Here is a 26,436-nt window from a genome sequence, read left to right as displayed (position 1 = left end):
CCGCGCACAGAGATGCCTCGCGATGGTGCAGGACCCCTTGGATCCCCGAGACCTATCCGCGCGGGTCCCCCTACGAGGAGGTCGTCCCCGTCGCCTTCGGCGCGTCATCCGGTTTTGTTGGTCACCAGATGTCGCTCGGCCCTTCTCACGGAATTTGGGTTTCTTACCGCGAGCTCGGTTGTGACCGTTGTCCGTCGTTTTCCGGACCGGCGATATGCCTCCCTCCGGACTTAGCACGTGTGTGGGTGGTTCCGATTGGCCACTGGCCGCACCCGCCGTGGCCCGAGACCTCCGGGTCTCTTCACCGCTGTGTTTTCTTTGAACCCGAGTGACGGTCGCCAAGATCACGTTCGCCTGTTGCCCAATCAATCCGGCCAAGTCGTCCACGGAATGACACTCCTTCGTAGCATCCAGAGGCTCATCCCGTGTCGTATTCAGTAACCCTAGCAGCGGTTCGCTAGTTTCCCCGATCGCTCGTCTTTGGTCATCGGCGTGTCGCGCCAACTGAGTCGCGGGTTCCCGGCCGATATCTCCCAAGTCGATTATTTCCCCGACGCCACAATTTTGACCCTGAGGCGTCCCAGCTACCCCATTCTTTACTGCTCTGACTCCCGGCCTCCCTTCATCAGCGTCCTCGCCCTCCAGTTTCCTGTTCGCGGCGGGTCGTTCGCTTCGGCTATCCGATTCGCTACCGGAATATCTCCTCGCAATAGGAATCGCGTCCCCTGCTTTATTTTGCTCAGACTGCGCCCTCCGCTCACACTGGGCCGTGCGCTGCCGCTCTTGTGTCTGGTCAAGCGGTCCTATGACCATCCCCCGGTTTTTGTCGTCGGGCGGCTCTCGTTTAACCGCCTCGCTCGCTTCCACGAACATCCCCGCTACCGCACTTAATATACTCTGCTCCTCAGCTAATTCCCTTTTTCTTGCCTCGGAATCCGCTTTCTCTCTCGCTTCTACCAGCGCTCGGAAGTCCCTTTCCGTTAAGAGTGCGTCTGTCGCTTTCCCTAACCTATTGGTGATCGCACATGTCACCCGTGCCGATCCTGGCGTTTCTTCGCGTCCTTCCTCCCACAATCCAAGTGGTACTGACGCTAAGCCTGCCTCTACCCGGTGACTGAAGGCTCCCACTAACCGTGTCTTCCCCCTCGTTTCTGTCACCGCTGGTACCCTCGACTTCCTTAAAACTGACGCTTCCGTTCCCGAAACGTCCTTAACTGGGGGACCATTTCTGCCGCTTACTGTCTCAGCTTCCTTCAGCGACCTCCCGACCTCAGTTTGGATATTACGAACTGCCTCCTCTCGTCTTGCCGCGACTCCACTGGACTCCCTAACGTCCCGGTCTACCTGTGAGTTGCGCCTACTTTCTACTATTAGCATGGGGACTTTGGCCACCCTGACCCCAGCGGTCCTCGTCTTCGATCCGGCTACGTACGTGGGCCTTCCTTCTCCCCGCATTGCCTTGACCCGATCCTTTGCTTCCCCGCTCCCTGGTGGGCAAGAGAGTTTGGATGCTCTCACCTCCACCACCACGCGGTCCGCTGCCTTGGGTCGCATGCGTTCGGCCTCGTCGTCTACCCGCCTATCAGGACACCCTCTTTTCTGCCGGTCAGTTTCCCTTGGCCTATCCAATTCCCCCTGCGGCTTGTTTCCCGACAAGCTAATTCTATCCCCGAAGTCGCGGTTCCCCTCGACTTTAAGTCCTTCGGATCGTGTTTGCCGTTCCTGCCGCCTCGTATCGTCTAATTTCCCGGTGATCCCCAGCCGTAACTTAAACCGTTCTAACTCTATCTCTGCCCTCCTCGTCTCAGACTTGATTTTCGCGATTTCGGCCCGTAACCTACGTGCTTCGAGTTCGCGACTCGACCTGCTTGTCCTACGCGCCATTCCCTGCTCGTCATCCTCCCACTCTCTAGCCTCTAGCTGCCGCGATTTCGCGCGTCTAGGCATCTCTGTGTGCTAGCGAGAAACAAATAATTTACCTGGGTCTAATTGCTGGTGATGTTCTGTACGTACGTCTGCTTCTCTGTCGTAGCTCAGTTCTTCCGATTCTTTGAAGTGTAATCCAGGATAATCCAACGTAATCCAAAGTATCCAAAATATCCTGTCGACTGCGCCAGTAATGTTCAAAATAACCACTCAGTCGGTTTGACGAAAAACACAAATTTTATATTTACAGTAAATGTACAAAGTAATCCAAATTAGAGTTACAATTAAATATGCGCAACACTAATTCCAACAACAACCGACTATTCCCGTACAAATTCGTCGAAAGAACTCCTTACGAACAAACAGACTTGTAATTAACAAAACCTCCGAGTCAGGAACAAGTTCATACCCAAACACGTAACTTCCAACGAGAGAGTTAGTTAGCACCTCGATAACGACGATCTCCCTTGATCCGATCCGATCCGATCACCTCCGATACGATCACACCATCCCAGCCGATCGCGATACGAACTTAAATAGTCGACGGCGTTCGAACCCTGCTCCAATCAAATTTGAATGTTCCCGCAACGGCCGCCAACGGTCACTTCCCGCCGGCCAATCGTCCGATGGTTGACGATTCGAAACTTAACGGTTCTTCCCACGGAAGTTCCTAACGGTCGTTTCCAACGGCCGATCCTAACGACTTTTCCGTTATGACAGTTCGTTATAACAAACAGGTGGGAATCGCGCGTCTTGGCGATTCCATACCTTACAGCCATTAATGTATCAAAATAAATTTATTTTATAAAAATCAGCAGGATATTCAAGCAAAATAAATATAAAAATAAAAATTTTTACTTGCTTTTTTAATTTAATATTTAATAAAATGTATTTTTAAATAAAACAAATAACCGATAAATATTCTGACTTTTATCGTTTGTTTCTGACGTTATTATAAAATGTGAAATCCGATTTTAATGTGAAATAAGTTAATTTGTTGTTTATAGCTATTAAAAGTTAATTAAGATTTAATTTGTTTTAAATTACACAAATATATAAAAATGTTATCATCTGTTACAAATCAAAGAGATAAATAATATAAAATAATTCAAAATGCGAATTAAAATAAGTCGTTCTGATCTTTTTAAAAATAATTATAACATTTTAGTTTATAATATTATGAAATATCATAATAATTCTTGTTTTTATCAAAACTGTTTCAAGATATTAATATTTTTATTAAAATTATTACTCGTAAATTCGAATTTTATTATTTCCGATTGATCAATATGCACCAGAATAACACAAAATTATTCAATTTTTATAAACATTTTTTCGAAATTTTAATGTATAAATTAATTCGAATCATTCGTAGAATGAGAATTTAAATTCTAAAAAATTACAGCCCAACGAACGGTTATTTATCTGCAATTTTTGACCATATTATTAATTTATTCAATTTAAAATGTATGTTCTCAATCTCAAATTAGTAGTGTCTTTCCTCTGTATATTATACTTTTCCAGATAACAGCATTTAGGGGAAAATTTTTAAATTTAATTCACGCGACTTTCGGTGCAAACCGGAAGTTCGTATATAGTTAATCGGGTGCCCTGCTCCTAAGATTTCGTCTATCTAACTCCATTCTCGAGATTAAACGACAGACAGACACACAGACATACAGACCGACGGACGACAGTGGAAATTTATAGGTCTACAATTTTTTCAAATTGCAACCCAATAACTTATATATACTTTTTACTATTTAAAGTTACAAAAAGAAAAGGAAAGCGGGTTTTAATATCCAACGTTTAATATAAAAGCTTTCTAAGTAATTAAAAATATTTCTGTGAAGAAACCCAATTGGGATTTCCTAATTACTCCTTATCATGCATTCCTAACGTTACGAAACTTGATTTGTATAAGAAGAAAAAAATCAAATTATGTTACGTTTAACTGAACTTCGATAACTAAATTTAAATATTGATGATTACAGACTTAACCCATTTAAACATTTCAATGAGTTGACAAATTGCATTAATAATTTCAATTTTCTAATAATAATTGCTTGTCAATATATAACATGTAATAATACTAAAGAATATTTCAAGTTTAAAATTATTCTATTCAAAACTTTTACATTTGGCAAATTCGGTTCAATATAGGACGGAAGTAGATTAAAAAAAAAAAGTTGGTTGACGTCACGGCGGAAGTAGTTTTCTGCGGTCGACTCGAGTCAGTAGTTTCCTGTTTTTCTCTCGCAGCAATCGTCACGAGACATTGCAAATATTTAAAATTAAAATTTATTTTCTAAGCTGTACAATTCATTTTATGATAGAATATATTAAGAATTACCGGTAATGTTAAATCACCATATTTTTATAGGCAGCGAGAATAAAGCTGTGTGCTACTAATGAAAATGTCACTTTTTCATGTAAATTTAATTATATTTAGCTAAAATTCTTTCTTTAATTAACTCAGATTTTCGTATATAATAATATAAAATATAAATATTTCGTATAGAAACGTATAATTTTTAAATATTTAATTTTAAGTAAAATAAATACAAATACAAATGGCAATAAAATAATCATTCACACAAAATAATTGTTTTTGTAATCATTAATCCTTTTGAAAGTGTTTCTCCATTTTCTCGGAAATCATTCTACTTAAAGTGCTTTCGCATGAATTACTTTTTTGTTTCTTTTATGAGAAAATGACAGTAAAAAAATTAATAATAATATATAAAAGCTGTTTCAGATAGTCATTGTTTCTGTTATAAAAGACTGAAACACATTCGTGTATGTACTGTATGTATATATATTAATTCATTATATCATATACAAGTAAATGGTTTTGCTAATTTATATATCTTATATCTGTTCTTTTTTAAAAAGTTAGCTATTCAATAAGTTTTAACGTTTTAAAGTTAAAATATATTTTTAAAAATATCAATAAAAAATTTAAATTACAGAATATGCCAGGAAATTTGTTATTTTATTATGTAATTAACGAAAAATGTATTAAAGCACGATTTATTAAAAAATGAATAAAATAAAATTAGAAGTTTTAGAAAATCTGTCAATAGTTTGTTTTTAAGATATTAATTGAATGTATTAATAAATTACTTCATTAATTTTAAGTGTTTATAAACAGAAAACTTTAATGGGAATCTTTGAATTTTTGATGAAAATCCACTCAAAATTATTTACAAATATATTTAAAAAAACAACCTCAAAGAGATCATTTATATGTAGAATGAGTCTGGATACACTTCAGTGATTATATTCTTCTACATAAGTTACTTTGATTGGAGAGTAAATGCATGCTATATTGGCAACATCAATGAAATACATGGTCCAGTGTATAACTAGATCTTTTGTAATGGAGGTGACCGAAAAGTAGAAGTATGGGGATCGATCGAAATCAATTCCGGCTCTTTCATATAGCACTCCGAAATGGCTCTAGTTGTCAACTGACCAACCTAAAAACAATTGAAATGACAATCGAATGCTTTGTATTGTATAAAGTATTGATTTATACGAGTAAATGCTTCTTTTTTTAAACTATCTTTTAATTTTTAATAAATTTTATATAAAAAAGAAATTATTTATTCAATATTGCTGAATTGCTCTTAATATAAACTAGATAGAGCTTTTGAAATTATATATAAAATAATATATTATTAAATCTTTTGTATAATAAAATACTTGATACAAAGTAATTTAAAGGTAAATTAATAATTTTGTATATTAATTTTTATTTGTAAAAAAAAAAAAAAAAAGAAATTAGAGTATTTGATTAAAAAATAAAAATTTTAAAGATAGATGATTTATTTCCTAAAGTATACATATATTTTTGAATATATTTATAAACTCATTATATTTTAAATTAATTTAATTACTAAATTATAAAACTCATTAAATACTCAGATATTCCAGTTTCAAATTTTGTAAAATTATAGTTCCAGTATTTCAAGTATAAGTTCAAAAGTAAGGGAGTAAATAGGAACAACGCTCATAAAAAAATATAAAAAATTAACATATAAAAATAAAGTTTAAATTGTTTTCTTTAATCTATAATTTTTAGATATTTTGCTTCATTCAATTAATTTTAAAGGATTTTTGATATTTGAATAACTACTATTCGGATAAATGAAGAAAAATTTATAATATAACTTTAGAATTTTAAACTAGATTATTAAAAGGTGTCGAAAAGGTAAATTAAAAATTATTAATGTAATTATTTGACGTTAAATTAATTAAAATAAAGAAATAATGCGTTAATTTTACAGAATTATAAAAAAGATTTTATTCGTTGTCCTCAAATCCTTGCATATGTTCCAAATCTAAAATATTTTGTTTACCTTGACTTTTTAAAAAAATTCTTATCCAATTTATAAACTTTTTCACATATTTATTGCCATAAACATAAGAAAGCATCTTAGATTGAAAAAATACAATTAATTTACAAATCATTCTCTTTTTTTTATTAATAAAGAAAAAACCCAAATCGTATAAACTTCTAATTAATTTTATTTTAAAACTTAAGTAAAACGTACTGTAAAACTTCAATAGAAATTAAAAACCCTTATTAATATCATTTAATTAAAAAATAACTTGATTATATACATTTTAAAAATGACTTTTTTCCAATCTTTATTAAAAAGCATAATAACAAAAATGTATTCAAATCAATTCGAATTACAGTGAAACCTGTGTAAACCGGACTCATATGGCACTGAATATTTTTTCCGGTTTGGCAGTTTTCCGTTTTGGACAGGTTGCATTATATTACCGTATTTAATTTATAATCGAAATTTTAAATTGTCCTTAATTAAGAATTAATTTATTAACTTTTATATCAATGGCTAAAATTATTCAGCATGTTTATAGGTACAAAAATATAGATAAAATAAACTGCACTAATCTTCTTTAAAATAAAATTAATAAAAATTATATAAATTATAAATCGATTATTTACATTCTATGGTTATTATTTAATACTAAACAAAGTTGTTGCTATTATTTGTATTTATATAAATAATTTCAGCATAGAACTAAACCGTATAATAACTTGAACATTATACAGTTTAAACTAAGAAAAATATAATTACATACAGTAAAACCTGTGTAAACCGGATTAAGAGTTTACACAGGTTATAGTGTATTATGTAGGTTCTTTTTTTAACAGAGAAATCACTTCGTTCTGAAGAATTTTTCCTGTTTAGACAGGTTTCCATTTTATTAAGGTTCCGTTTTAAACAGGTTTTACCGAATATAAAAAATAGTCAACACTATTCGTTACTCAACAAATCAAATCTTGACATTGTTCATATAAAAATGATCAAATTAAGAACGTGGAGTACATAAAAGAAAAATTATTTATGAATAATTTAAATCACAAAAACTTCATATTGATTTCTTACTTTTGATTTTTATATGATATTAAATATGAATAATTTAAATCTTTAATTTTATATAATATTGCAAATTTTATTTTTAAAACATGGATATAATTTTATATTTTATACGTACTTTTTATTACTTGTACGGAAAAAGAAAGTTTGGAAAACATTTAATACGTTGAATTTATTTATTTAGTTTATTTTTTTCTTTGCTGTGATGTTTTATATGATAACTTAGAAGAATTAAATATAACGACACCGCTATTATTTTTATTATTTTAGTTGTTGCTAAACGGTAACCAAAAGTGTGATAGAAACCCATTAAAAAGTAAATCCATAATAATAAAATTGCTTAGGGCTGACTTCTTCAGTCATTATCATTAAACTTCTAACCTCCAGCTAAACATAAAAACGCATTATTTTATAGATAAGTTGTAGACTCTGTCTAGGCTTATATTAAATGATTCAAAATTTGTAAACTTTCCAGAAAATTCGCTTAATTGACAATACGGATTGCCTAATTCAAATGTCTGTCCAGCTCACTAAAGTAGTAATCTATATCAACGAGTTGTAGAGGACCAATTAAATTACCTGTATTTAAATCTATCGAGAAAATTATGAGCACAGCATTTATTAAAGAAAGAATTTTAACATTAAAATTCTATATATAACTCGCAGTGTTTCAATTTTTGATAATATGACCAAATGTTATTAAAATTTTCCATCTGTTACAATAGATAATAAAACACTATAATACTTCTTCCAATACTCGCTTCGTGACGCTTTATTGTCAATCGAGTTGAAATAAAGTTACTAATATGATCTGAAATTGAAGAAAAGTATTGTATCGTGCAATTCTGTTGAATGTATTTTTCGAAATTAAAAAATTTACAATATTAATAATTTCAGAAATAATGTAAAATTAACTTTTGAATAGTCTATGTTTATGAAATAACTACTCAATATTTTTACCTATCTTAGTCTCTACCTGATGTATACAATTTACAGTCAAAATTCTGAATAACTGCCACACAAAAATTGATCATTGTTTGGAGGTTATTTGGTATGAAATTCTGTTTAAAAAAAGTTCCTGAAAGAAATGGCCGCTGTTTACAGGTGGTTGTTAGGAGAAGACCGTCATTGGAGGTTAATTGTATTTGTAAAGTTGTATACCACTGATATATATACTATAATAAAAATTTATATAATAAAAGTAAATATTGTCTGGACGCAATAATATCTAGGAAAAAATGATTCATAAATAAGTATACAATAATTGATTGTAATAAAAATAATAGGAAAATGTCAGCATCTTTTAATAAATTAATCAAATCATCACTATTATTTCTTCCTATTTCAAAATAATATTTTAAATAAAAACATGATTTTGAAATAAATAAATTGAAAGAAAAGAAGAAAAATTTTATTTAAAATAAAATTAAGTAATAAATATAAGCCTATACATATTATCCTGTTAATAAAAACTTACTTTTATACGATTAGAATAGAACTTTAATTTAAATTTACATCAACCTGATTAATTCCATTATCATTTAATATAATAAGTATTATATAAATATTCTATTATACTAAGCTATGATAAAATCTTGCTGATTTATAAACAATAAAAGAGTTATTTTATTTCAATTATTTATTCAAACTTATTCGAATGAAAACTTAATTTCTAAACTATTTATATAACCGTTCTATTTTTATATTCCTAGAGAATTTTCGCAAATCAAATACTATATCTTATATCTGCATAATAATGAATTCGTTAACCGATAATAAAAGTGCGCTAACTTATAGGATAAAGTCAATATTAACTGTAATTCATTATTCTTAGACAAATATTAATTCATTGTAAGATTCTCATAGTTTGATAAATAGTAATTTCATATTTTTAAATTTACGTAAAATCTAATATTTTATATTGATATAATTTACTTGTATTTTAAAGTAATGTACAGTGCACATATTATTAAATAATATTTAATATGTATTTGAAATTGCATTGTTTGAATAAAAGTTAAGAAAAAAATACACAGAGCTTTTTGTTAATTATAATTAAAAAACATTTAATTTAGATTAAGAATAATCAGAGTACGTAAACAAATTAAATATAAACATTACATTTAAAAAATTTACCATTATTATTTAATTAAATAAATAAGAAATAATTTAAATGATTGAGTTATAATAATCTTTGTTTATAGAAATTTCTGATTTATTTTTTATTAGGTCACCAAACTTATCACTGTCAAAAATTTCATTCTTTGGCCCCATTTTGTAGAAGTATATTGTAATATAAAACAAGCTTAATTAGACGAAAAAACAATTTATACAATTATATCCAAGTCTATAAATTACAATTTTAATTAAAGGAAAACAATATACAAATTATATATATATATATATATATAATTTGTAATACAATATCATTACAACTTAACAAGTTGAATAATAAAATTTATAAGACATTTTGTAATAATATCTTTCTTATTTTGTAATTATCGATTAGACGAGATTCTGATTTAACATTTCTATTTAAAATGCTGTAAGCCATGATTTTCAAAATGAGAGGTTATTGGCTTTGTTAAGCGCAGATATTATTTGCAGAAGTATTGATAACGATAAGAATATTAGACAGATATGAAAATATTTTAAATATTTTAATATGTAACTGAAATTCCATTGTTTGAATAGAAATTAAGGAAAAAAACACAGAAATTTTTGTTAATTATAAATAAAATATCATAATTCACCGTACAGTATATAATATAAGAATGTAAACAAATTATAAATAAAAATTAAATAAAAATGTTTTGAGGCAATATTATATAAAATCTCATTAAAAGTATTATAAACTACTTTGAAAGAGTGTTTTTCTCAAACAGTAGGTCGCGACTCCCGAGAAATAGTAAATCGGGTGTTCCTGCATAATGTCACGGTCTTCCAATACACTAAAAGGGTGTCACCAGCTAAATAGTTGAGAAATACTGGCTTAGAGCGTGGCTGGAATTACAATTGATACATATGAAGAACTGAATACCTCAGAATGAATCAAGAATAAATTATAAATACTTGCAACAACTGTCCCTTTTTAGGATATAACTATATCTATTATGTAAAAAACATCTTAATGACTTATATTTTATAATTTTTGTTTTTTATCGTCATTTAAATCTGTATTTTATCCCCTTCTCTATAGATTTGATTAATGAAAATATATTTCGAGAATATTCTATCTTTTTTAGACTTCTACATCTATAAAATCGAAGCTCGAAAAAATTTTAAGTTACACAATTATAATTTTATCGCATAACCAAAGGTTGCTAAATACTTACTCTACGCTTATCACATTTATCTAGAATGAAATTTATATCGAATGTAAATAGGAAAATATGGGTCTACATTGCTTCACGATAACCTGCAAATTTGATAGAGTAGATATTAATCTCTATCAGCAATTTTTATGAAATAAGCTGATTTTAGTAGTACGAAATCATGCAATTTTTACAATTTAGGTTGTCAGTGTAGTACTATTCTATATTCGTTGTATTTAATACTTATTACAAAATAAGTAATTATTTTAGACAATTAGATTAAATCTGGAGATGTAAAAGTAAAAAAAATGGTTTAAACTTAATCTAGATACATATTTTTATGTCTAAATTCAGCCTTGTACTGTACATTACAGATTATTTTGCAACGAAAGTCTTTTTAAGGCTGTAGTTTTATTACCAGTTTCTATTTAAATTTTCGGTTCGAGTTTGGAAACCGAACCTTAAACGTTGCCAACGTAAAAAATAATGTTCGAATTAAAAAATTTCACATTAAAGTGGTTTTAGAGCAGATTTAAAAGTGAAAAATTATACTGTGTAACGGTAAAAGAACATTAACTAATCTTTATTCATGTAATATAAATTATAACAGAATTTCCCAACATTTTTAGTAGTATTCTCCCTTTAGCTTACCAATATAATGACGTCGCATAGGGACATTATACAGTGGTTTCGGCTGAAAATTTTTCAGAAGTGGCAAAGCGCGGAGACAAATAATTACATCAATAAATTTTTATTTAATTTCTTTTTTTGAATTTTGGGTTTTTTCACAAGTATATTATAGAATTCAGTGCTGCATAAATACAAAAAGCACAAAGTTACATATCTCAATCACTTTTATGATTATAATTTGAGGAATTTTTACATCATCCCGGGGACAAGTTTCCTGCTTGTCCCTCTGCGGAAGCCCTTGGCCTTATTTATTACATTATAAGCATATTATAAGCATCTATGCCTGAGTAGCAATCTAAGATTTAAGAAACATGGAGATAAAAAAACACAAAAAAGTCATTTCTTGCCGTAAATCATTTAATATTTATTGCATTTTGTGCATTCGTATGATCTAACAGCAGAAAAATTCAACAAGAAGTCATAAATTATTAAATATAATAAGTTATTAACGAATGACATCTAAAGCCTGAATTTTCAGATAAGAATCAAAGAAATATTCTTCGATAGAATCGATAAGACGTTTTATAATATTCAAACGAATGGCAACGAAACAAAGGAGTCAGTTATGAGGTATCGAAAAGTTTCCTATGATTTATACCAAACTTTAAATAACGTTTCGTAAATTGAAACGTCTACAATGATAAATCAGTTGATGTCGTGTAATTTGGAATTAATTTCGTTCTGGTAATTGCATGTCAAATTATCCTTAAAACAACTACTCAAAATAATTTGCTGAATTATTCAAATAAATTTAATAATTTATTTTCCATAAGGCGCTAACTGAAATACGATGCATACATTTCTTTTTTTGTTTTATAATTATATAATAAATTGCTGTATTAATATTTAATTATGTAATTTAATACAGCTGTATACAGTTTTACAGTATTAACTGCATAATACTTTTATTTATAATACTACAAAACTGTAAAATACTGTTTAACGGTATTATAGACGTGTATAAAAACTTTGTTAATATTTTTTAAATTTTATATATTTTAATTTAAATAAATCAATGATTAAGATTTTAATTTACAGATCAATTTACATAGAAGATATAAGAAATAAAAGTAAAAACATTCTTATAGAATATAAACGGAGGAAAACGAATTCTGCAATTTACTTAATAGTAAACGGAACAGACTATTGGTCAAAGCACTCTTTCTTAATGCGATTTTTTCTTCGTTGTGTTTGACTTTAATACATCACGACGTTTCAACTATATCACATTTTGTTTGGTTGTAAATATAGAACAAACAACTGTAACACCGAAAACTCCTCGTATACAGACATATATATATATTATTTTTAATTTTTTACAATGTAAATTCAAATATACAAGTACAAAAAGTCTGTGAAAACTTACATATTTTATGAAATAGTTACGAAGTAAACAGATTATGAAATTACACAAATAATCATCATCATTATTAATTTTGTTAGCTTTAATTTACTAATATAAATTGATAAAAAAAATATAAATAAATAAAATAAAAGTAATAACAGAAAATGAGAAAATGTAAGTTATATAAGCATATCGATCTGTTGTCAAGTTTCGAAAAATAATGTTAATGCTACTCACATAAAACTGCATAAATAATTAATTTTAAGTATTTTCTATGCCTATAAACTCAGTCTTTATTTTTCCTTTTTTCCCCTCTTATTTTGTAAATTTTTAATAAAGAAAATAAGCAGTATATTAATGAATGACTGCATCCAATTCCATGCATTTGCAGAGATTAAAATATAAATTTTAAATACTTTTACCAAGATAATATTTAATATTTATATCGGTAATTTTTAAATTTAATAATTATTCTATTAATAAAGTAATTTATATGTAATAAAAAGGAAAATGTCTGCCTTCAATTTATATTAAAAATGTGGATAGAAAAATTAGTATATAAAATAATATATAATATATCCGCGGTCAGACTGGCCTTGTCCAAGAGGTGCCCGACACAAGAACCAGCAAAATTCTTGCGGGTTTAGCACTTAGTTACTTTACTACTTGTGGGCTGGCCCCTTAGCATTCAAGATTAGTAGGCCCTGCATAATAGCTACTTACTTTTCAAAGTAAAAATCTTGTCGGGAACATGTTTATTATTACTGGGTTCGGCATAGCACAGTGGAATGTATATGGAATGTATATGTAGTATACATTCCACTGTGCTATGCCGAACCCAGATCAAGGTATAGCTACTGAAAAAGCAACTATTTTGTTTACATATTGTTTGTGTATGTATCTGTATTTAAGAATTTCCTGTGTCACGGGTTCAGTATGAAAGCTTTCGATCATGATGTATTTTGTGTGTTTTCTATGATGTCTAGGATGTGTTTTTATAGCTTGGTTGCTGAATATTTAGTAGTTTGTTTGTGTACAAGCTTTTGATATATTAGATTAGTTATTTGGTTATGTTAATGTAAGTAGTTGGTGCTAAAAGCTTGCAACCTAATGTAATGCATTGCATAGATTCGTGCATAATGTGGCATTTCCTACAAGTGTTTGCCTGTAAGTGTTGTCTTTTTAAGACACTTGAAGAAAAACACTTATACAAAATGTCCTTTCTGTAGTTCCTTGTATTTATGACCTAATCTTGTAAGGCAACTATAAATCTTTCCCTCGAAGAGGCAGCCATAAGTTGGACACCACTTGGTCGCAATTTTATCAACGTGACTAAGATAGTTAAGATATCTACCATGAATCTTCTTCCGAGCCTAAGAGTGTCTGGTGTATGGATGGATAAAGCAAAGCAACACCAAGAGAAAGTACCTCCTGGTAGGACGTTAACGGAACGGGAAACTGGCCTCTATTTAAGTGTTAGACATGCAGAAAACGTTACAGGGTCAGTCGTTTGTCAGGGTCAAACCCGCGACCAGTGTTCAGTGATTTTATTCACTCGACCATTGATCGGCACTGCCTGATGGGATCTGTTTATTTTGTGTATTTTGCTCCATCCAAGTCAATATTGCGTAGGTTTAATGGTGTATTATTTTTGCCTACAAGAGTTAGAGCTTTGTGTAATTGTAATGATTATTGTGTTTTCGTAGAAAAACTCTCGTAGTATCTGTATTGTTTGCAGTGAAGATTTACTATGCCTTTGAGATCTCTCATTCTTCTCAGTGTCGTAACTAGCCATTCCTGTGCCCTGTGCAAGAAATTGCATTTAGGCCCCTTAACTAATTAAGTTTGGGAAATTAATAAAACAAATACATGCGTTTTGGGCCCCCCTTCCAAGTGGGCCCTGTGCGGGTGCACCTGTTGCACCTGCCTAGTTACGGCACTGATTCTTCTTTACAAGAAAGGTCAGCTTTTCTACGGGCGACTTAGGATATTTATGTTTTGTTAATGTTGTCCAAGTTTTTATTTGGAGTTGTTCTACTTTAGTCTGTGTCCAACGTATAACTTCGTATGAACACGTGAGTACCGAGACGACATATGTGTTGATTGTTATTTTATTACTAATGTAGTATATAAACATTCATTAATAAGTGTATTATTATTATAAAATGATGATAAAAGCTAACTGTAGTCTTTCCCAGAATAAGAATGACGGCAATGTTCATTAGTCTACATACGCGAAGGAAAATAGTTCCCTGTTCCTTACGACATAAAGCGTAATACAGAACATAATTATATAAAAAAGTAATATTTGTTTAAACTATTATAATCTATTTGAAATAACTTCCGAAGTTTTCAAGAGATTTGAGATTAAAAAAAAGAACAAAAAACAAATCAAAAACGTCACACGACGTAATATGACGTAACGTTTGAATTTTCGAAGTTTTTGTTCTGTTCTATTTTATTGCTTACAGCCGCTGTGGTTTCGTTGCTTAGCTACGGTTATGGAGTGATACACATTTAAGATTCAGCACGTCGGCTCCATTCTTATTCTGAGAAATACTATTGTTATTTTAAAGATAAAGGTCGGCCCTTAATAAGCCGTTTTTACATTTGGGCCCTACGCAGTTGAGTATTTTGCATAATGACGATTGCCTTTAGTAATAAATTTCATAAAGTAAATATAATTTAACCTGCAAACTATTATATAATATGCACTTTTAACCTGTTAAATAACAGAAATATGTCTTCGATAGAAGTACGCGCCGATATTTTATTATTTGTAATATATATTCTAATAGACTTTTTCTAAGTAAAAAGTAAATTCCGATTTACTTTCTCCCGCGAAAACACTCAAGAAACTTCTCAAAAATTGTATTATTTTTAACAATTATGTTTATTCGTTACGATGAATCATCGTTATAGGCGTTTACGTTTGGGTGGTAACTTCCCTAGTAATGATGAAAATATTTCCGCCTGGATAGACGAGGCATCTGGTCATCGGACTATTACGTCACAAACTGACGCCAAATGTCAATTATGACTCCATATCCTGAATATATTTATGTTCCTCACAGTTTATTTAATTTCCAATAAAAAAAAAAAGAAATGACATTTCGAAAACCTCTACGGCCTTACTCTTCCTTATAATTAATGTCTTCTTCGTAACTTATGTAATAAATAAATTATCGAGGTAATCAGAAACAGATGAAGGTTTAAAATATTACAGTTATTAATTTTCTTATCGGTTATTATTTGAAATTTTGTCAGAAATCCGAGCCATAGAAATTACTAAACTGTAAAGGCATATAAAAACACCATATCAATATCCTGTACTGTATTTTCACGTTTGTTTGAAGAGCTATAAAATGTTAATTTATTAACAAAAATGTAAACAAATTTACTAACTTAAAAATAATATAAACAAGAAAGAAAGGGAGAAAAGTACAAAAAAAGTAGTCTATAATTTCTAATCGATTATTCGTCTTATGCACTAAGAATTCAATAGGAGAATCTATATATATTTATATTATATAAGCATACAAACTATAAAACGGTGTTTAATTTTTGGAAGTGAGAGGAAACTGAAGAAAAGTGACCTTTAACTAGAGTCTCTTCACTTCTAATTTTAAACATTTTTACACTTTGAAAAGATGTTTTAAACTTCTGTGCAAATACTCAATTTTAATGAATTATGCCAATTTTAAACGAGGATAACCAATACAATTCTCACCTTTATCGAGTGTAAAATAACCGAATGCCATTCAATTCGTCCAAAATATCATCAGCGCTTCCAGCGGAAAAACCATATACTAATAACAGAAAAGCAAAAATCAATATTACCAAAATGATTTATGGATGACGAATGTTTTCGATACATGAACAAATCGTTTGTTAATAATCTATTTTCGATACAAATCGAAGAATATAAGTTACTATGTCTACGCTTTGTATATATATATATATATATATACATATATATATAACTAGTTACGTGTAATTTATCTATAATTACCAGCAAGAAACACTGCAGTAAATTATATTCGTCGCTAAAAAGGGTGATATAAAACGGTATATACGAGCAAAACACGCCATGTTTTATTTACCAACCGCATTAAATGCGAGTTAAAATAGAATATATTTATATGGAATTCTAATTAATGATTTACATAAATCGCTTGTAATTATAATAATAAGATATAACGCGTGTATGTTTTAAACCGTAATTAGGCGAAGATATTCGTAAAAGGGGAGAATAAAAATTATTCGCAATTAAAATGATTTGTTTTGGAACCGAAAACGCAATATATTTATTATAATATAATAAATATTGCATAGTTTATTAGAAATCCCACCAGTAGAGCGAGAGAGAGAGCGGAGTGAAGTGCATTTGTAGCACACGTTCCATCAAACATTTAAAACGTTTGGCAACGTTTCAAATAATATTCTACCGCGATGACATCATTTCCCCTATGACGTCAGAAGAACACGGTACGGTAGCTGAAAACGAAAGCCGTTTGGAAGCGAGCCAACAGAGGAAGGAGGGTTAAAACAAATAAATAAAGAAAAAAAATGGCCAATGCACTAAATAAAATTTCTAAAAATTGTGTTTCGTAATTTTTTTCTTAAATATCCACTCAAAAAAATCAAGGAGAAAAAATTAACTAAAGAAGAATTTTTTCTTTATTTTTTTAAATAACAAGTCAATGTATATATATATATATATTAGTCGTTTGGAAATTTAATTTATCCGCCGTTCTAAGTAAAAATAAGGACGATATTTAAGCTAATTGCTATTCGTATCTATTAGTCCGTAAGAGAAAACAGATGTTGACATTAAAGCTTGTATGCAGAATAAATTTCGTTTTGCAGTAGAAGTAATCGATCACGGTATATTTAATGACACTAGAGGGTATTTTATACATGTACGAGTCAGTTCAAACTGGAAAGGACGAGCAAAAAAAAATAAATAAAAAAAAATAAAAAAAAAGAATTATGTTTGAATACGCTACTTAAAGTAACGATAGAAAAATCTAATTAATAAACAGAATTAAACTACCTTTAAAATTTAAAACTCTTCTAATCGAATTATTTTTAGTCTGTATAATTTTGTAGTTGTTATTAAAATTTTTTTAATAGTTTAGATTTAAAGTTTCTCTAAAACAAACCATCTGTTTTCAGACAAGAAAAACCTTTCTTAAAAATAAAAAAAGCAGTTGGGAAGATAACATGTGTACTGTAGCTATATTTAGAATGTTTGAAATGAAGAATGTAGAAATTATCAGCTTTGCGTGTTTCCTGCAAGCACTGCAATATCCTGATCGATGATTTTATTTGGATGGAAATTACAAACCGTTTAGTTAGAAGCTTTCTACTTGCCAATTGAATTACGTTTGTTATAAATAATTATTTATATTAATTATGTATACATTTACTTGCGGGTATGAGGAAAACATTCTTTCAATTCGTATAAATTCACCTTTAAAATGTGTTTTTTACCTTTTAAAAAATTGCCAGCTACAAGTATTCGAACAGAATTGCTATCAAATTCTGCACGGTTCATTCTATGAAAAAAAAAAAATGCTTTAATGGTAGCTTCACGTTATGACATTACATATATGGGGGTAGTTTATAACGTGAAGCTACTATTATGACATTTTTTAGAATGAATCGGCTAAGGGAATGTACTACGTGTTTAAAATTGTATTTTATTATCAAAATATTTCCTTCTTTAAAGTTTATTTTTTATATTCAGATCAATAAAAAACCCACTAAACTCACGCTGAATATTAATGCCACTTATAAATTGAAATTAGTTACTTATACCAATGCAATTCGATAGATAAATGGTAATGTAGGTATGTTTATTCCAAACATGTTACAAAAGTAATTAGATTTTTAATAGCAATTATTTCGTACCTCAGCATTTAAAATATTTGAACTTATAACTAGAACACATTGAAAACAATTTGACCTTTCTCCACGTCAATTTGTCTATAATAACAATTATTATTATTATTGCTTCTTTTTACGGAATTACCAATTTAACGATTAAATTCTTAGTTCTAATGCTTTAAGCAAAAACGACAAAATAATATATTGTTACCTTATTAAGTTTCTCTGAGCATTATCAATACTAAATTAACATCGTTAACTTAAACATAATCCTGTTGTCATTATCTCCTTTAGAATGATAAATACTGAATAATCGATCCGGCATTTAATTTGTGATTATTATTCATATGACACAAAAATTCCATACAGTTATGTGCGCTCGGAATACAAAGATAGTAGCTTTTAAGAATAGTTTATGCATTGAAAACAATCGGAGGAAACTCTTTCCACCGAAAAATATAAAGATTCCATTAAAAATTACCAGAGAAAAATATTAATTTCGAATCAATTTTACGCATAATTATTACAATAAATGCACTGAAAATTATTTTACCAATGTTATTGATTTATTTTGCAGGAGATTGGCAAGATTTCGAATGTTTTATGTAGATAAAAATATTAATAATTGTGCATTTTGAATATACTCATTCTTAATGCTGGTATAATAGAGAATTGTTAATATCGCTGCGATGCTTTATCTACCACTACACCATTCTTGAACCAAGAGATCGATAGTCGAATGTAAATTCTACTGACGATATTGACGCTTACCAGATATATGCATCTTTACAACAAAGCTTCTTTAAAGTAACTGTTTGAGTTTAGGATGATCCGAGAGTTAAGCAAAGAAGTAAATAATAGGGATTTTAGCAATACTCCGTTGATACTTCCGAGATTTTCACATATTAAAAACTTCGACAAGAAAAATGTAGAAAACTTTTCCAGATTAAAGAATATACTTTGGTTAAAATATCTTAATCCATTGGTATTATAAGTGTCCAACTTCAGTATATAATTTTTTTAAAACTGTATAATTTGTCATTTTTAATGAAATTATGAATTTATTTATGTAAAATACCATTTAATTTAGATTTATTTTAAAATTTATCAGGCGAATTATACATTAATACTGTTATTTAACCATTTTTTACACAATATTTTTACATGTATTATCGTCCTGGATTTTTACTAGTTTGATTAATGTTAATAAAAATTTGATTAATTTTTGTACAAAAGAATAAAAGAACGTATCCATTTTATAGTTTAAATTTCCGCAGAGACAATAATATTTTTATTCAAATATATTCTTAATTTACAAAAATAAATAAAATATTATACGCCATGTTTAAATTTCTCATTAAAATTCTAACGAGGAATATAATTTCTAATTAATGTCCTACAATTTGTAAGGAAAAAAAATTATTATTTAATTCTATTATAAAGTTATTGTGTAAAAATTATTTCCTTAGAAACAATTTAAAGTTATAATTGAATATTTCAAGTTTCATACTTTAATTAGGAAACTTTTTATTATTATTTCGCAGAATAAATAGTTAATTTATAAATGGTTTCTATTTTAATACTTGGTGCATTCTAAATTACATTCTGATTTTAAAATAATTATTTTATTTTATAAAAGGTATTATGCAACTGTTCATAATAAATTATAAGTGTATAAATAATCAATGATGACTTTATATTTTAATAATGTAAAACGATTTTAATTTCTTTTTTTATTTAATAAAATGGCCAAAACGATAATTAATAAGTTTTGTTTTCGAATTGATAATTATGATATTTTGTAAAATAATTAAAATTTAAATGCCACAATTTATAAATTCTAAATGCCTGTATTTAAAACGCATTTATAATTTATTAAAGTATTTTGAAATTTTAAACAGAATTTTATATCTTTTATTAATTTTAGTGAATTTAATTTTATCCAAAAAATATATTAGATTGTATTCTTATAGTTCTAATTCGTATAGAGACTGGAGATTATAATATAAAATAGAAATTAGCATAGAGGAACCTTGAATTAAATAAACGCTTACTGGAAGTAATTCAAGGTTCAACTATGGCGATTTCTATTTTAGATTGCATTCTTATTAATTATACTTGTAAATATATGATATTAAACGAATATTTTTACATTTGAAGACAGACATTGTTTTGAACATTAAGTGTATGGTAAATGCAAAAGAACACTAAAAAATATATATATAATATTTTTTAACGTTTTTTAGTGTTCATAGTGTATATGTATATATATATATATATATACAAATTTGTTACATTTCAGAGATATCAATGATGAATACAAAGAATTATAATGTAATGTAAAACGAGCAATTACTTGTTGTGACATCGTGCAATTTTTTTTATCATATTTTTAATTTATTTAATTTAGAATATATGCTCTCAGTCTCAAATTAGTAGTGGCTTGCCCATGTACACCATACTTTTCCTTTAACAACAGAGTCATGCCGGGTCATCTATTAACTCCTTTCAGAAGAAAAGATTTGTATTGAAATAACGTGACTTCCGGTTTGCATCAGAAGTTCTTATATAGTTAATCGGGGCCTTCTTCTCCTACGGTTTCCATATCCTGTCCCCTCCTTCATCTATCGAACTAAGTTTTCGAGATTAAGGAAAGACAGACTGACGGACAGACAACGGGGAATAATGTAAGATAATTTATAGGATGCGACGAGATATGTGAAAAATTATAAGAATTATTGAAATTTTTATTACAAAAATTGTTAATGTAAAGACTTAGTGTCTATGATAAATACAAATATCACCCTCCTTACACACAATGAAAGTTTTTACATCAGTTCGAAATTGCTGAATGATCAAATTAGTATTATATATCATTCACCATTATCTTTACACATCGTTACTTTCACATTATCGTGCATATTTGTACAGTATATGAGTTGCGTAAATTATGCGAGTTGTTTCCCAAAAAATCCGAACAAATTAGAAATTTTCGATTAGCTTTCGATTTAAACATCATAAACACCTCTTATCACGTTCGCAATAGAAAAATTTTAAAAACTATTCAAAAATGGCCGAGTCTAAACAAGATGAAATCATTTCAAGTTCATAGAACGAAAGTGAATTAGATAACGAAAGAAGTAGATAAAATTGTCATTTTCTCTTAAACTAATAACCCTGCGGCGATAATTTTTTTAAGTACCCGACATTCAACATTCAATTAAAAATTATTTCTCGTCTCATTTTCTCCGATAATTAACACATATCGCCAGTGTTTCCGCAAAATGTCTAACTAAATAACACGAGAAAATGGAAACTAAGCAAGTGAGAAAATGGAAGAGTCGATACCATCCGCTTAATAAACGTGAATGAAATTCGAATTTCGAACTAATTTATACATAAATAATTTTAATTTTACGCTACATATATAAATTACAGAGTAGTTAAATTCTAAATCAAACTGTTCTTAAAATGCAGCATCTTTAAAAATTCTATTGAAGATGCTGTATCCGGGATGCGCTAGAGAAAAGATGACGTCGCTTCCTCTTTCACTTATGGGTAATCTCCAATCAGAAAGATAGTAGAAGGGAAGAGGTTTAATCACGTTTCTACACCAAAATATGGCGATCTTTTCTAACTAAACCATTGTTAATTATAATTAAAAAATTAAATGCTTTTCGAAAGTGGAAATAATTAAAATTTTCTAACTCAAATATAATATTATTTTCCAAAATATCTTCATTTAAATTTGAAATAGTGTTGTGATTTGTTTTAATCGAAAATATAAAATATATAAAACATTCGATACTAATGCAATTTAAATTTAAGTAAATGATATTCTTAAATATTAGAATATATTCGATTTAATAATAATAATTAAAATTAATGGATGTTCAGAGTTATGTTTACGAAAATGGCGTTGTTATAAATGTAAATAAACAGTGCTAAATATTTAAAACTAAAATTGAAGTATTGTTAATAGATCCTTTTGAGCGTACAAAATTAGATTATTTCTCGTTTTTAAGCGTGTAACTCGTAGAATATTAATGTATAATCTTGTTCTTTGAAGTTTCAGTAGTCGCACTGGTCTTAGTCAAGAGATTCCTCCAAGTGCTCCTATTATTAGTTGCCATTTTCGTAGATAATGTAATATTCACTTTAAATTTATTATTTGATCTATATAGATTTATATTTTATCGCTTTATATAACCGCTTTTACAAAAATTAATTTAAAATAATTTAATTTATATAAATTTTCATAACAGATATGAAGCATTTTAACACTTTTTAAGGAAACATTTTACACCATAACTATTTTAATAAGCCTTATAAATATACTGAAAAATCGTTTTTCGATAGACACTAGTCTAATATATTTTTTCTGTTTGGAATTTCATTTACATAGGATAATGTTAAACACTATTATATTGTTAAATAGAATAGAATCGAATTTTTTTTCCATTTAAGCTGAATAATGTATACTATTTTTGGAAATGCTTAAAGGAAATTACTTTTTAAAAATAATCATCAACGAAAGTACTTAAAATAGAATACCACAATTCGGTCGCAGATATTTTCTTTAAATGAGCATTAAAAATATAAAAAGCACACAAATTTTCAGTAATTGCAGAAATGGAAAAGTTACAATTTTGGACAAAACGACTTCTGTATTTTATTTGATCACTTAACTTCTTACGACGATAATTAAGCATTCTATGCAGATTAAATAAATAAATTTAAAAGGTATTTCGTAACACGGATACAAACCAAGGTGAAGTAATTGTATGAAAGAAAATACGACAAAGATGTAGATAATTTTTTTTTTATTTTTTACGTTTTGAATTTCTGCCAATATTTTAAAGAAAAAGTTATACCCTCTCGCCGTCACTTCCGGAAAGTGTCACCACCAACAGATAGTTAACCAATAGCAGAAAGAGGTTTTGTGACGTGTCTTACGTATTCTAAGAAGCAAACACAGTGTAGAAAGAGTAATTAAGCACCACCGATAAAAAGAAGAATATTGTTTCTCATAAGGACACCAGTTTCGCAATATTTTCATGAATAATAGTAATGGAGTACAGAGGAGATTGTGTGGAATCTTCACAGAGATCAAATAAATCTACATAATATTATTTTATTTTTTTTTATTTAAGGATTTTGTTGTGACGTTTCGTTTTTATTTACTCTTTCCCTCGTATGCATTAAAAGACCGGTGTCTACTGTAAAGCGTGAATCCGGTCCCTGTTGGTGAAAGCACGCTTCGCTTCCATGCCACCATTTAGCTGATTGCATTTCGTTGTACCAAATTCTTATTCTGCTTCTTGATTAAAAAGTGATGATCTTGAATATACTTTCTCCTTTTTGTTTATATTATATTTATGTGCTGCCAGTTTATTTTACTCCAATACGTTGATTAATGAAATCGTTTTTTATTATTATCTGTCTGAAGTTTTCTTGTTGCTGTTTTCAGAAACAAATAATAATGCAAGAAAGTTTGAGTGTATTTCTTCGAATTTCGAGTAAAATGTGCTTTACAATTTTTTTTTATTTCTCTCAAAATTTATCTCTTCTCCTTTGTTACAAGTGTAGTCTGATGATTGGAAAGAAGACTTTCTCTTGTCATTTTCAGTGTTTGATCCATCTCTTCTCTTAGAATAGCCTAGGTTTTCTGTATTCCAATGTTTAACATTATTATTTTTATTTACTTTATTATATTTATTTTATTTTATGTAAAAACTAAAATTTATTTACATAAAAACTATCTTATTGCAAAATAATTTTTACTTAAAACCTTCCGAAATTAAAAATTTTAAACAATACTATAAATGTAACGTAACTTTCTTTTAACAGAGATTTTATCCTTTATATAAATACAGATATCTATTTATTTGAATTATTTTAAATGTTAATTATTCAATAAAGTGATACATAATATAATAAAAAGCAAATATTAGTATCTAAAATGTAAATTCCGATCAAAATCGTATAATCAAATGTAGAAAACCAAGACTTGGGAAAAAAATGTATTTGTATGGATAACTTAGAGTAGTTTTCTCCGTTTAGGTTTTAATTTCTTTTTTTGGATAAACACGTAATTTATACAATGTTTACTTTGAGTAATGTTTGCTTATTAACAAAATAACCAACTAATTTACGAATTTCAAGAAAATAAACTCGTATTTTCTTCTGTCTATTAAGATCTCACTGCTCTTCCAAGAGCATTCAAATGCATTCTCCGATTCCATTTATTCATGCTTTTTTACTATCTTCTCTTCTTTTGATTCTGAACTTAAATCATAACAATTTCCTGGAACATTTTCTGTGCATATTATAAACCCATAAACGTAAGCTATTGCTGTTTCAAGTAAACAGGTGGGTTTTATTCGGTCCAGTATTGATCTATTTGTTTTTACGACAGTCCAGAGTATTTTAAATGATTGCTTCCATAGTTCAAAGGCATCAATCTTCTTCTTCTCACTCTTCCTCGGGGTTCAGTTTTTTGCATCCATACTTTACCGCTAGTAAAAACCATTGCTTTGACAAGTTAATCTTTGCTCTCAGTAAAATATCTTTATCCTTCGTAATTTTTCCTAAATGTGTGAATACTTTTCTACTCATCATTATCATTTTTTTTCCTTTTCCAATGTATTGTTTGATACAGCCGATCCAGGAACTTACGAAGAAGTTAATTTAAGAAATTATTCTAATTTTTCAGATCTGTAGCAGAATTTACCAGAATGAATCTTTCATAATCTTATTTTTTAATATGTAGCATAAAATCCGAGTTTGCACAAATCCTATTTATTTTTTGATGATTGAGTTCTTCGAAGTCTCTTCTACTCTGCTCATAGACTGTGTATTATATGAATGTCATAAATTGTTAACTATTCTACTTCCAAAGTGAATACTAACTGACATACCATTATATTCATTGTACAAGTTAATTAGATATAAGTTACATATACTCTTGTTTCATTTTCTTAATTTATTGTTTCTCATTCCTCATCGATACTAATGACACAACTGCGAATCAGGTCAGGTAAAACAGTCTGATCGTAACATGCTGTTACTTCTCATCAACAAATCTAATCCAATTCTTTCCTAACTGAATCATTTGTTTCCGAATTCTCTTCTAATTTTAATTCGTCTTTCATTTTGTTTTTACGTAAAAAAGAATAATCAACGTGATTATATCCGAGAATTTAAGTGAGCCCAAACTATTTTGATCAAAATTTCATAAATTTTAACGATTTTTTAAAAAAGAAATAACATAAAGATTTATACTAAACTATTAATATACTAAATCTAGAATCATTATAAAAAAATTGATAAGAATGAACAGTTGAGATTCGAAATTTCTTGTTTAATAAAACGTAATTAGTAGGAAAAACAAAATTTCATGTATTAGTTTTAATGGTTTTTAATATATTGAAAAAATTTAGTGTTTTTAATGGAAATAATTGAAGAGTAAATAGGCTACATACGATGATATAATTAGAAAATTACGTACGAAATGGCGCTTTTCTGCATCTTGTTCGTTATGGATATAAATCTTAGTAAAGATAATTACCCTATTTAAATTTTACCGAAAGCGCAAATGAGTACAAATTTTCCATCAATTTTTCACAAGCAATTTATAACGTTGGACTATTTCCAATAATGCGTTGTTCAATTGATAAATTCTACAGAAATTCTCGTCCAAAAGACCTCAAACAAAACTGATTTTAAAAAAAACAATGTGTTCAAAATAAACTTAAATATAATTTATGTGAATGTATAATTGTCTTTGCTGTATAATAAATTACTAAGACATAAAATGACAGCTGTTTGCTCAAAACATCGTCATCAAATA

The 26,436-nt window shown here is 29.0% G+C and overlaps 1 protein-coding gene across 11 annotated transcripts in view; it reads right to left on the bottom strand.

Annotated features, from left to right (window-relative positions):
• PMCA (plasma membrane calcium-transporting ATPase 3) overlaps positions 1-26,436 on the bottom strand; it is a 428,157-nt gene that overhangs the window by 363,125 nt on the left and 38,596 nt on the right. The window contains exon 1 of one of the 11 annotated variants that reach the window (XM_067272837.1): positions 16,423-16,517. The exons of the other annotated variants lie outside the window; for them this stretch is intronic. The gene's annotated coding sequence lies outside the window, so the exon portion shown is untranslated. Of the gene's footprint in view, positions 1-16,422; positions 16,518-26,436 lie in introns of those variants that run through there. 11 annotated transcript variants of the gene reach the window in all.

Source organism: Centruroides vittatus, unplaced genomic scaffold (assembly GCF_030686945.1).
Source record: "Centruroides vittatus isolate TY-2023 unplaced genomic scaffold, ASM3068694v2 contig_10, whole genome shotgun sequence".
In the NCBI taxonomy this organism is placed as follows: Eukaryota; Metazoa; Arthropoda; class Arachnida; order Scorpiones; family Buthidae; genus Centruroides; species Centruroides vittatus.
Note: the sequence above shows the minus strand (reverse complement) of the source record. Positions and strands in the feature narration are given on the sequence as shown.